Source organism: Odocoileus virginianus, chromosome X, assembly GCF_023699985.2.
Source record: "Odocoileus virginianus isolate 20LAN1187 ecotype Illinois chromosome X, Ovbor_1.2, whole genome shotgun sequence".
NCBI lineage: Eukaryota > Metazoa > Chordata > Mammalia > Artiodactyla > Cervidae > Odocoileus > Odocoileus virginianus.
In genome coordinates, this window is record NC_069708.1 from 51,549,123 (window position 1) to 51,561,999 (window position 12,877).

Below are 12,877 nucleotides of genomic sequence, written 5' to 3' on the forward strand. Positions count from 1 at the left end.
GCTGTATTCAGAAGATATATGGCTTCAAGTACAATTTGATTAATATCCTCTGTCTTGCCCTTACTTACATATAAGCTTCACCCTTGAGCTGACCACTCTGATGGAACCAAAATAGCGGTAATAGATCTAGGCCTTACATCAGCACATCTTTATCAGCATAGATTCCCAGCAGGAAAAAGAATCCAACTCGGCTGGTTCAAGAAACTTGAATGTAGGGACTATTCAAAGAGATATGTGCAAGATTAAGAGACCAAATTAGGGATTTTGAGATACCCAGAGACTAGCAATAGCAGGAAGCTGTTACCCAAGGCCTAAAGAAGCAAGAGCCTTTAAAAAACAAAACAAAAACTGGAGCCTGGTGAGAGCTATAGCTATAGAAAAGGTACCTTCTGGCAGGAGATGAAGTCTTGGTCCATCACTAACAATAAAGTTATTGGTAATCACTGTTAATAAAACACAGCCCAAATTGGGGAGTGAGCAAGAAAGAAATATGTTGTCTGCTCTCTCTGCCCTCCAAAGTTCTGTCAGTGTACTTCATTGGTCAAACCCAAAGAGACTCCAGAAACGAAGCCTGGGGGTATAATCCAGAAGGATTGGCCTCCTAGGGCATAAAACAGAACTGAGGAGGGCAGGAATGGATCATGAGGTGGGGCAAAATATTTTTGTTCTCTTAGGGTCAGAATTCTATAAAAAGGTGTTTTATCAAGCAAGGTTTCTCTTAACTGCATGTGCAAAAAGAACTAGTTTTGGAATTTCAAAAGAGTTTCATTTCCTCTTATTTTTTTTTCCTTAGTCATAGGTTCATAGCTGTAATCAGACTATTTTTCCAGAATGTGCCCCAGAAGACTTTACTTAGGAACAGACGAAACTTTTGCCATCCTCTAAAAACAGAAAGATAAAATACAAATGGCACCTCTAAAAGCAAACCTTAGCATCCAAAGAAACAATGAACTAGTTCACAAATCAGGTAGAGTTTGACAACTATTCCCCACTCCAACAGGGTAAACCCCCACAAATACAAAACAAATGGGCTTATTCTGGATAGGAAGGGAGTTTTCAGTTGTACACAACAATCAGATTCATCCTACTTTGAATTCATCAACTTCCAAATGCTGGTTGATTAACAGAAAAAGATCAAGAGGGGGTATTACCAGAAACAAACTAAACCAGAGCCTTGTTCCCTTTACCACAGAATTGAAAGCACTGTGGATCAGCAACACCTGGTCAGTGGCAAGCACTCAGGGCTGTCCCTGAGACAAAGGGAAGTCAATGCCCTCAGGCAGAGCTGTACAATTCTTCATCCTTATAGTCTGCCTTTTCTCCTGGGAAGAGCCTGAATCACTGCAGGAGAGCTGAAGGCAGGGACCTGCTTTTACTTGAGAGACACTCCTGCTCTGTGAGGTGGTGCTGGGAAAGGGTGGAAAAGGTAGCAGAAAATTCCATGCTTATAAACATTGTCAAAAACGATGGAGATTGTGGTGGAGGATAATCGAGAAGAGGCTGGTAGCACTAACACAAGGAAAATGTCAGAACAGTCACAAGTTTATTGAAGAGAAACCGGGGAAAGACAACCAGTCATAGCCCTCCTGGAATCATCCACAATTGTGAAGGTCAGGAAGACTGTGTGCATATGCTAGGCTGCATCCACTTAGAATCAGAGAAAGGCATGGAACAGGCTTGAAGGGTGTAAAATAAAGAAAAACAAAGAATGTGTTGCCCATTATTTGTTTCTACAAGGTTTAAGTCATAAGCCACTGCCATTGCTGACCAACAGTACACCCTGAAAAGAATTCAGGATGAAAAACTGGATGAGGCACTCTGTATTTCAGAAAAACAGGTCCCTGAGATAGATATCATGGAAGATGTTCAATCAACCCAGATTCTTACATTTTCTCATACAGTAAAAAAAATTAAAATCATTAACTGAAATACCTGTTCCTCATGACTCTCCAGTGAAGTTGCTCAGTCGTGTCCGACTCTTTGCGATCCCATGGACTGTAGCCTACCAGGCTCCTCCGTTCATGGAATTTTCCAGGCAAGAGTACTGGAAATGGGTTGCCATCTCCAGGGGATCTTCCCGACCCAAGGATCAAACCCAAGTCTCCTGCACTGCAGACAGATGCTTTACCATCTGAGCCACCAGGGAAGCCCTCATGATTAGCAGTAAGTTTTTACTGAAATGTGTGCTTGACTGTATATATTCCCTCAGTTCAATTCAGTTCAGTGACTCAGTCATGTCCAACTCTTTGCGACCCCGTGAACTGCAGCATGCCAGTCCTCCCTGTCCATCAACAACTCCCGGAGCCTACCCAAACTCATGTCCATTGAGTCAGCGATGCCATCCAACCATCTTATCCTCTGTCAGCCCCTTCTCCTTCTGCCCTCAATCTTTCCCAGCATTAGGGTCTTTTCAAATGAGTCAATTCTTTGCATCAGGTGGCCAAAGTACTGGAGTTTCAGCTTCAACATCAGTCCTTCCAATGAACACCCAGGACTGATCTCCTTTAGGATGGACTGGTGGATCTCCTTGCAGTCCAAGGGACTCTCAAGAGTCTTCTCCAACACCACACTTCAAAAGCTTCAATTTTTAGGCACTCAGCTTTCTTTATAGTTCAACTCTCACATCCATACATGACTACTGGAAAAACCGTGACTAGAAGGACCATTGTTGGCAAAGTAATGTCTCTGCTTTTTAATATGCTGTCTAGGTTGGTCATAAGTTTCCTTAGTCAAAATCACATATATCCTGGCTTCTGTGCCTACCTCTTCAGAGCTGACCTCTCAGAGCTACAGAGAGACTATTTCCTGGGATACAGTCCTCAGTAAAACACTGAATAAAACTTAACTCACAGCGCTTACATTGTGCCTTTTTTTCTTTCCATTGAAAAAGGATTCACTTAGCTATACACAGACCCCTAAACACCTGGCAAAAGTCTTACTGACACAAGGAGCTTAAACACAACCTCTGACCAAGCACTGACTGAACGATAGTTTGCTCTGTTGTTGTTCAGTTGCCAAGTCGTGTCTGACTCTTTGCAACACCAAGTTACTGTGACCCAGGGACAAATCCTAAAAAGCCAAGGTTAAAAATAAAATCGCAGGGCTTCCCTGATAGCTCAGTGGTAAAGCATCCACCTGCCAATGCAGGAGACATGGGTTTGATCTTTGATTCAGGAAGATCCCACATGCTGTGGAGCAACAAATCCCATAAGCCACAACTATTGAGCTTGTGCTCTAGAACCTGGGAACCACAACCATTGAGCCCACGTGCTACAACTATAGGAAGCCTGGGCCCTAGAGCCCAGGCTCAGCAACAAGAGACGCCACCACAATGAGAAGCCCATGCACTGCAACTATAGAGTAGCCCCTGCTCCCCACAGCTAGAGGAAACCCACACAGCAACGAAGACCCAGCACAGCCAAAAATAAAGAAATAAAATTATTATAAAAAATAAAAACAATCACAGTCATTCATGGCAATATGGAAGGATGTGTGAATGCCCAAGGCATACTCCCTTTCAGGAGTAATCAGAGAAGAACATCTGAGCTAGTAGTCCTTGGCTGAATTAGCTATAGACAAAATATATAAACTCGCTAAAACATCGTTGCTTATGGTACAATACAACTAGAAAAATTACATTTAATAAAACCAGATTCTGAAACTGAACGTAGAATAAGACTCCAATTCTGTACAAAAAAACTCAAGGACTTTTATGGGCTGAATGTGTGTCTCCCCAAAATTTATACTTTGAAAGCCTTACTCCCAGTATGGCTGTATTTGGAAATGAGTCCTCTAAATCGAAGCTCCAATACTTTAGCCACCTGATGCGAACAGCTGACTCATTTTGAAAGACCCTGATGCTGGTAAAGATTGAAGTCAGAAGGAGAAGAGGGTGACAGAGGATGAGATGATTGGATGGTATCATCAATTCACTGGACAAGAATTTGGGCAAACTCTGGGAGATGGTGAGGGACAGAGAAGCCAGGCATGCTACGGTCCATGGGGTCTTGAAGAGTCGGACGCAACCTAGTGACTGAACAACAGATGAGTCCATAAGGATGTATCCCTTATCCTACAAATTAGTGTCCTTATAAGAAGGGATATCAGAAAGCTCACTTGCTCTCCACACACATGCACCAAGAAAAGGCCATGAGAGGTCAAAGCGAGAGGGCAGCTATCCACAAGCCAGGAGGAAAGCGCTCATGGAAACTGAATTTGCCAGCACCTAATCTTGGACATCCCAGGCTCCAGAACTGTGAGAAATAAATTTCTGTTGTTTAACCACCCAGTCTGACTCTGTGCAACCCTATGTACTGTAGCCCACCAGGCCCCTTTGTCCATGGGATTCTCCAGGCAAGAATACTGGAGTGGGTTAAAACTGGCTATAAGACTACTTAATTTTCCAAAACATCTAGGAGTGTTATCCATTTCTATCTTAGCCTCAGTGCTACTCCAAGAGCTAGACACAAGTCCCCCCTAAATCCCATGCTTTCAAGGGTCTTGTATATCACACACACACACACACACACACTTATTAAAGAACACATGGGTGCCTATGTCACATGGGATCTTGTGTTCATTGTTGGTACAGTGCAGCTTATAAGCCCAAACATCTGTACTTTGACTAACACTTTCAGGCTTCAGAAAATGCTTCTCCACATCTGTTTCCCTGTCTCCTCTAAACAATAATCAACTGTGTCCAAATGCCAAGAAGATTTGTGGGTTGTGCCACTGCTGACATAAAAGACAGACATTATTTCAGACTACAGGGAAGATTTTAGCAGTGAACCACCTAAGAAAGAGAAAAAACAAGCTAACTTGTCAGAGCCTTCTTTTCAGATATATGAATTCCATAGGTTTTTTCTTACAAACTTTCATATCCCAATAGTGTCCATTTTTTGGCTTGTATTTATTTTCTGGTTTGTGGTTTGCAAAAATGTAATAAAATGTAATAAAAATGAATGCAATATTTGCAACTGGCATATAGAGGCTAAAGAATATTTCACAGTATTAAACAACAGATATTACTCTTGATTTGGGGATGTATGAAGAGAGAGAGAGAGACGCATGAATCACTGTCACAGATTGGATACCCAGGAAACAGATTTTTTTTTTAATTTCCTTTTCCATATTTGTAATTCTGCTTTTTTTCCATTTATTTTTATTAGTTGGAGGCTAATTACTTTACATCATTACAGTAGTTTTTGTTATACATTGAAATGAATTAGCCATGGGTTTACATGTATTCCCCATCCCAGTCCCCCCTCCCACCTCCCTCTCCACCCGATCCCTCGATTCTAAGGCAAAGATTAGTATAGGAGGTTTATTGGTGAGAAATCCTGGGATAAACATTTAAGAAAGAAAAGGGAGAAAATAAGGAATGAAAAGAGGAAAAAATCAAATGTCAGTGCACTATTGATACAATGCCTCAGCATATCCTGTAAGGAATTCTGAAGATAGGATGAAATTTAAAAGCCATCTCAAGTGGTGCAAGAATACCAGGTCTTTATACACAGCATCAATGGATGTGGGAAATGCTGAGAATACAGTGTGATCTTGAACAAGACAATTCTCAGCTGATGCAATGCCTGAATGGGGCTAGCAGCCAAGGGCTCTCTGATGGCAGCATTCCTAACAACTGAAGTAATAAGGTCTTTATTGCTAAAGGAAACTCTGGGCAGGGCATTGCAGCATCCACCACAGTCCACTCGTTGTGCCTCCCAGATCTGCTTTATATAAGTTCTAGGATCAGCTCTTCCAGGGGTCTGGTGGGTCTCTCTTCCTAGGGGAAACTTAGGACAAACTATATCCCCCACATTGCAGCTCGTCTCAAAGCTGAAAATGACCATCTTGCTCTTCCACTATCAATTATAGATCCCAATCACTCTTAGGGTCTTAGTGGATTGCCTGGTGATATGATCCAGACCCTCATTCCTGATCATCATGACTTTTTCAGGCTGGAATTGCTATCCTTGTTGATACTCACACACCAAGCCCACCAATCTGTAAATAATGCTTGGGTTTTTTCTTCTCAGTCAGCTTGTCAAAAAAGATTCCCTATGAGGCCACAGGTACAAGGTGAGTGAAAGATGCTAGTGCAACAGTGGTGGATATCATGGAGGGTCTGCTCTAGTTGACTGTGCAGGTGTGCAGTGAAAGAGCAAATTATCCAAAATGGTGTGGTCAGGCTCTCTCATCCCACAGCCTCTCAGTTTTGCCCCATGTTTTGTAGATAATGATTATGTAACAGCTGAGATCACTTATAGCACTGTGCATGCATGTCACAATGTACTCGCTTGGTCACAGATGTGTGTGGTTATGTTGCATTATGTTATGTCTGCTGCCACGGCTGCTGTGCCAGGCAGAAGAGAATAAATGGTCTGCAGTTCTTATGGCTACTTGAATTTTCCTCCAGCCTCTTAGCTCACACCTTGTCTACCATGAGTTCAGTGAACAGTGCCCATGGTGAGATACAGTGAGACAACTGGCACTGTGAGCACAGTCAGCAATACAAGGTGCTTAAACACTCCATTCCTGCTTGTGTGTAAAACTGCCATCTTGTTACTGGGCCTGCCCATCCTTATACCTTGGAGGATCTGACAGAACTCAGTTCATGATGAGCAGTTCTGGCTGTATGGTCACTTGCATAGTCACTTGATGTTCTATGGCTGGGTATTCCATCTCTATTAGGATACAGTAACATATCAGGAGCTGTTTTTTTAAATACTTTTAAAATATACTTTTAAGTATGTAATTCTCCACTGCATGTGGCATGACTTTGTTGCAGAATCTGAGTTCTGGTTTAAGTTGTGACCTTCCTTTCAGAGCTTACCAAAAACTCCACATGGCATCTTCTGCCAACACAGATACCTCTAATCATTCAGTTCAGCCGCTCAGTGGTGTCTGACTCTTTGCGACCCCATGGATTGCAGTACACCAGGCTTCCCTGTCTATCACCAACTCCCGGAGCTTTCTCAAACTCATGTCCATTGAGTTGGCGATGCCATTCAATTATCTCATCCTCTGTCATCCCCTTCTCCTCCCACCTTCAATCTTTCCCAGCATCAGGGTCTTTTCAAATCAGTCAGTTCTTCAAATCAGTCAGTTCTTCAAATCAGTACTTCAAAAGTATAGGAATTTCAGCTTCAGCATCAGTTCTTCCAATGACTATTCAGGACTGATTTCCTTTAGGATGGACTGGTTGGATCTCCTTGCAGTCCAAGGGACTCTCAAGAGTCTTCTCCAACACCACAGTTCAAAAGCATCAATTCTTAGGCGCTCAGCTTTCTTTATAGTCCAACTCTCACATCCATACATGACTACTGGAAAAATCATAGTTTTGACTAGACAGACCTTTGTTGGCAAAGTAACGTCTCTGCTTTTTAATATGATGTCTAGTTTGGTCATGACTTTTCTTCTAGGGAGTAAGTGTCTTTTAATTTCAAGGCTGCAGTCACCATCTGTAGCGATTTTGGAGCCAAAAAAAGTAAAGTCTGTAACTGTTTCCATTGCTTCCCCATCTATTTGCAGTGAAGTGATGGGACCAGACGCCATGATCTTAGTTTTCTGAATGTTGAGCTTTAAGCGAACTTTTTCACTCTCCTCTTTCACTTTCATCAAGAGACTCTTTAGTTCTTCTTCACTTTCTGCCATAAGGGTGGTGTCATCTGCATATCTGAGGTTATTGACATTTCTCCCGCCAATCTTGATTCCAGCCTGTGCTTCCTCCAGCCCAGCGCTTCTCATGATGTACTCTGCATATAAGTTAAATAAGCAGGGTGACGTACTCCTTTCCCTATTTGGAACCAGTCTGTTGTTCCATGCCCAGTTCTAACTGTTGCTTCCTGACCTGCATATAGGTTTCTCAAGAGGCAGCTCAGGTGGTCTGGTATGCCCATCTCTTTCAGAATTTTCCACAGTTTATTGTGATCCACACAGTCAAAGGCTTTGGCATAGTCAATAAAGCAGAAATAGATGTTTTTCTGGAACTCTCTTGCTTTTTCAATGATCCAACGGATGTTGGCAATTTGATCTCTGGTTCCTCTGCCTTTTCTAAATCCAGCTTGAACATCTGGAAGTTCATGAATCATGTGCTCTTGAAGCCTGTCTTGGAGGATTTTGAGCGTTACTTTGCTAGCATGTGAGATGAGTGCAATTGTGCAGTAGTTTGAACATTCTTTGACATTGGCTTTCTTTGGGATTGGAATGAAAACTGACCTTTTCCAGTCCTGTGGCCATGGCTGAGTTGTCCAAATTTGCTGGCATATTGAGTGCAGCACTTTCACAGCATCATCTTTTAGGATTTGAAATAGCTCAACTGGAATTCTATCACCTCCACTAGCTTTGTTCATAGTGATGTTTCCCAAGGCCCACTTGACTTCCCATTCCAGGATGTCTGGCTCTAGGTGAGTGATCACACCATCATGATTATCTGGGTCACGAAGATCTTTTTTGTATAGTTCTTCTGTGTATTTTTGCCACCTTTTCTTAATATCTTTTGCTTATGTTAGAATGAAAGCCACAATCACAGAAAACTAACCAATCTGATCACATGGACCACAGCCTTGTCTAACTCAATGAAACTATGAACCATGCTGTGTAGGCCCACCCAAGATGGACAGGTCATGGTGGAGAATTCTGACAAAAGGGGGTCCACTGGAGAAGGGAATGGCAAACCACTTCAGTATTCTGGCCTTGAGAACCCCATGAACAGTATGAAAAGGCAAAAAGATAGGACACCGAAAGATTAACTCCCCAGGTCAGTAGGTGCCCAATATGCTACTGGAGATCAGTAGAGAAATAACCCTAAAATGAATGAAGAGATGATACCAAAGCAAAAACAACACCCAGTTGTGGATGTGACTGGTGATAGAAGCAAGGTCCAGTGCTGTAAAGGGCAATATTACATAGGAACCTGGAATGTTAGGTCCATGAATCAAGGAAAATTGGAAGTGATCAAACAGGAGATGGCAAGAGTGACGTCAACATTTTAGGAATCAGCAAACTAAAATGGACTGGAATGGGTGGATTTAACTCAGATAACCATTACAGCTACTACCATGGACAAGAATCCCTTAGAAGAAGTGGAGTATTCATCATAGTCAACAAAAGAGTCTGAAATGCAGTACTTGGATGCAACCTCAAAAATGACAGAATGATCTCTGCTCATTTCCAAGACAAACCAGTCAATATCACAGTAATCCAAGTCTATGCCTCAACCAGTAATGCTGAAGAAGTTGAAGTTGAACAGTTCTATGAAGACCTACAAGACCTTCTAGAATGAACACCCAAAAAACATGTCTTTTTCATTATAAGGAACTGGAATGCAAAAGTAGGAAGTGAAGAAATACCTGAAGTAACAGGCAAATTTGGCCTTGGAGTACAGAATGATGCAGGGCAAAGGCTAATAGAGTTTTGCCAAGAGAATGCACTGGTCGTAGCAAACACCCTCTTCCAACAACACAAGAGAAGACTACACATGGACATCACCAGATGGTCAATACCGAAATCAGACTGATTATATTCTAATACCTTAGAGTTTATTTTTCACATGGTCCAAGTGGCGACTCCTTGAAACCCCTGGACCTGCTATAGGCTCTTCTTTTGTTCTAGGCCCCACTCAAAGTTGGCAGATTTTCATGTCACCCAATATATAGGTCAAAATAGTAAATTCCAGATGTAAATGTACTGCTTCCAGAAACCAATAAAGCCTACAAGATGTTGAGTTTCTTACTTCATGGGATGCCTCAGACCATTCAGTATCTAAAAACTGCACCTAATGTAACCAGGCCCTGGATCTTTGTAAGGTTCATTTCCCATATTCCAGAGTACACATGTCTTAGCCTCCAGGGTGCTAGCCACTTCTTAGCCATTTGGTCCAATTAACATGACATCATCAACATAGTGGGCTATTAACAGTATTATATTCAGATGGTCCAGATCACTTCAAATTATGTAATGACAGAGGACAGGGAGTTAGTAGAGGAAAAACTATAAATGTATACTGTTGCCATCTATGTGAATGTGAACTTTTAAGATGTTCCATTCCGATAGGATAGGAAAAATAATTTTCAAACCAATACCTGATTACTAGGTACCTAAGGCCAAATTATTCTTTTCTAGCACAGATATTGTATCTGACATGACAGCTGCACTTGTGCCACTACTTGGTTCAGTTTGCAGCAGTCTACAGTCATTTACTGGACTCTGTCCACATTTTGGAGGGGCCCAAACTGATTTAATGGAGATAAGATGGGGACCACAGCCCAGCATTCTTTAGGTCTTTAAAGGTGGCACTGACTTCTGTAATCTTCTGCAAGATGTTATCTATATGTTTTCATTTACAGTCTTTGCCAAGGAAGAGGAAGGAAATTTCAGAGCTTCCACTTGACCTCATCTACAAATAGCTCTGACTCCACATGCCAAGAAGGGGCTTACCAGGTGGTTCAGTAGATAAAGAATTCACCTGCATTGCAGGGGACACAGGAGACATGGGTTTGATCCCCAGGTTTGGAAGATCCCCTGGAGAAGGGCATGGCAAACCACTCCAGTTTCTTGCCTGGAGAATCCAATGGACAGGGGAGCCTGGCAGGCTACAGTCCATAGAGTTGCAAAGAACTGGATATGACTGAAGTAACTGAGCTGTCATGCCACATGCCAAGGAACCAATGTGGGGCTTGTACCAACTATCATAATGTCTATTCCAATTATATATTCAGAAACCAAGAAAATAACCATTGAGTGAGTCTGTGGACCCAGTGGAGCTACTGTAAACCCAACAGAGACCAACAGCCTATCAAATTTCTGGCTCCCATCTGCCCCTGTTCTAATGAGGTGAGGCATGATGACACATTAGTTCTCTGGATATCAATAGCAACTCACAGGCAGGGTCCATCAGCCCTCAAAATGTTTGGGTATTCCTCTTTCCTCAGCACACAGTTACCTTAGTAGAGGGAAGGACTAGATGAAAGGGAAGAACTGGGATGCCCAGGACTGGGTACCCCACTCCTTTAAACAGTGCACTCTGGATCAAAAAGTGACTTGGAGGAATGTAATTCTTATTGAGGCACCTTCCTTCAGACTCCTGAGCATCTCTGATTTTTTTATTGCATGGATTGCATAAAAATTGCCAGATGCTTTTTTCCTAGAGTAATGTGTTATTTTGACCACCACATTCTATTAACTGTCTTAACTGTCTTAACCATCTTAACAACCTCAGATATACAGGTATATACATATACATATATATATATACACACACACACACCACTCTAATGGTAGAAAATGAAGAGGAACTAAAGAGCCTCTTGATGATGGTGAAAGGAGAGTGTAAAAGCTGGCATGAATCTCAACTTTGAAAAAATTAAGACCATGGCACCCAGTCCCATCACTTCATGGAAAATAGAAGGGGATAAAGTGGAAGCAGTGACAGATTTTATTTTCTTGAGCTCCAAAACCACTGCAGACTGTAGCCATGAAATTAAAAGACACTTGTTTCTTGGAAGGAAAGCTATGATAAACCTAGACAGTGTGTTAAAAAGTAGAGACATCATTTTGTAGACAAAGGTCTGTATAGCCAAAGGTATGTTTTTTTCAGTAGTCATATATGGATGTGAGAGTTGGACCATAAAGAAGGCTGAGCACTGAAGAATTGATGCTTTAGAATTGTGATGCTGGAGAAGACTCTTGAGAGTCCCTTGGACTGCAAGGAGACCAAACCAGTCAATCCTAAAGGAAATCAGTCCTGAATATTCATTGGAAGAACTGATGCTGTAGCTGCAGCTCCTATACTTTGGCCACCTGACTCAAAAAGCCGACTCATTAGAAAAGACTCTGATGCTGGGAAAGATTGAGGGCAAGAGAAGGAGGTGGCAGAGGATGAGATGGTTGGATAGCATCACTGACTCAATGGACATGAGTTTGAGCAAACTTTGGGAGATAGTGGAGGACAGAGGAGCCTGACATGCTGCAGTCCATGGGGTCACAAAGAGTCGGACACGACTGAGTGACTGAACAACAACCATCGATCCACTGGGAGCACTGTGTTTGTTCTAGTAATTCTTTCCAAAGCTTTCTGCAGATCAGGCTTCCCTATTACGCTGACCCAGTGGTGCATTATGGTATTTACATCCACCTGACTTCTGACAGTTGAGTACAGTTATCTTTCCTCTATTGTCTCAGGTACATCACCATTTCGATCAGTGATTTTTGTCCTGTAACAGCCCCCTCCTACTCTGAGCCCTGATCTGCAGAAGCAAGCCACCACTGAACTTAGTGATGTTGGTACCCCTTTAACCAGTGCATTCCTTATAGTTTTAGCAAATTCTTGCAGCACATAGTCCTCTGGAGGGATTTATGACTTTATTCTATTCCTGTTTCCCTGAGCCTTCTCCCACCGTTGTTGTTGTTTGGTTGCTAAGTCATGTCTGACTCTTTGTGACTCCATGGACTGCAGCACGCCAGGCCTCCCTATCCCTCGCTATCTCCCGGAGTTTGCCCAAGTTCATGTCGATTGAGTCAGTGATGTTAACCAACCACCTCCCACTATCTGCTATGGCAACTCTAGCATTTACACCTCACTTAAAGTGGGGCATTTTTTTTTTTTTCATTCTTTGAGGAGTCATTCTAGTAGTGAGTTCATATCGATCTCCTAGGGTCTTTGCCAGGGTGTTAAATCCTGTATTTTGGGAAAGGACTCTCAAATCAATTCATTCTCCCTTATCCATTTTTTTATTCTAGCTGCCCTGATCAAGGCCCTCAGAATTCAATCCCATGCTTACTCCCTCAGCACCTGCCAGGTCCAGCATGCTGGCTAGTTCCTGCAGCTCCTTCCTGAGGTATCCCCTTTCCTTCCTTATTAGGCCCAGCACATCACCAA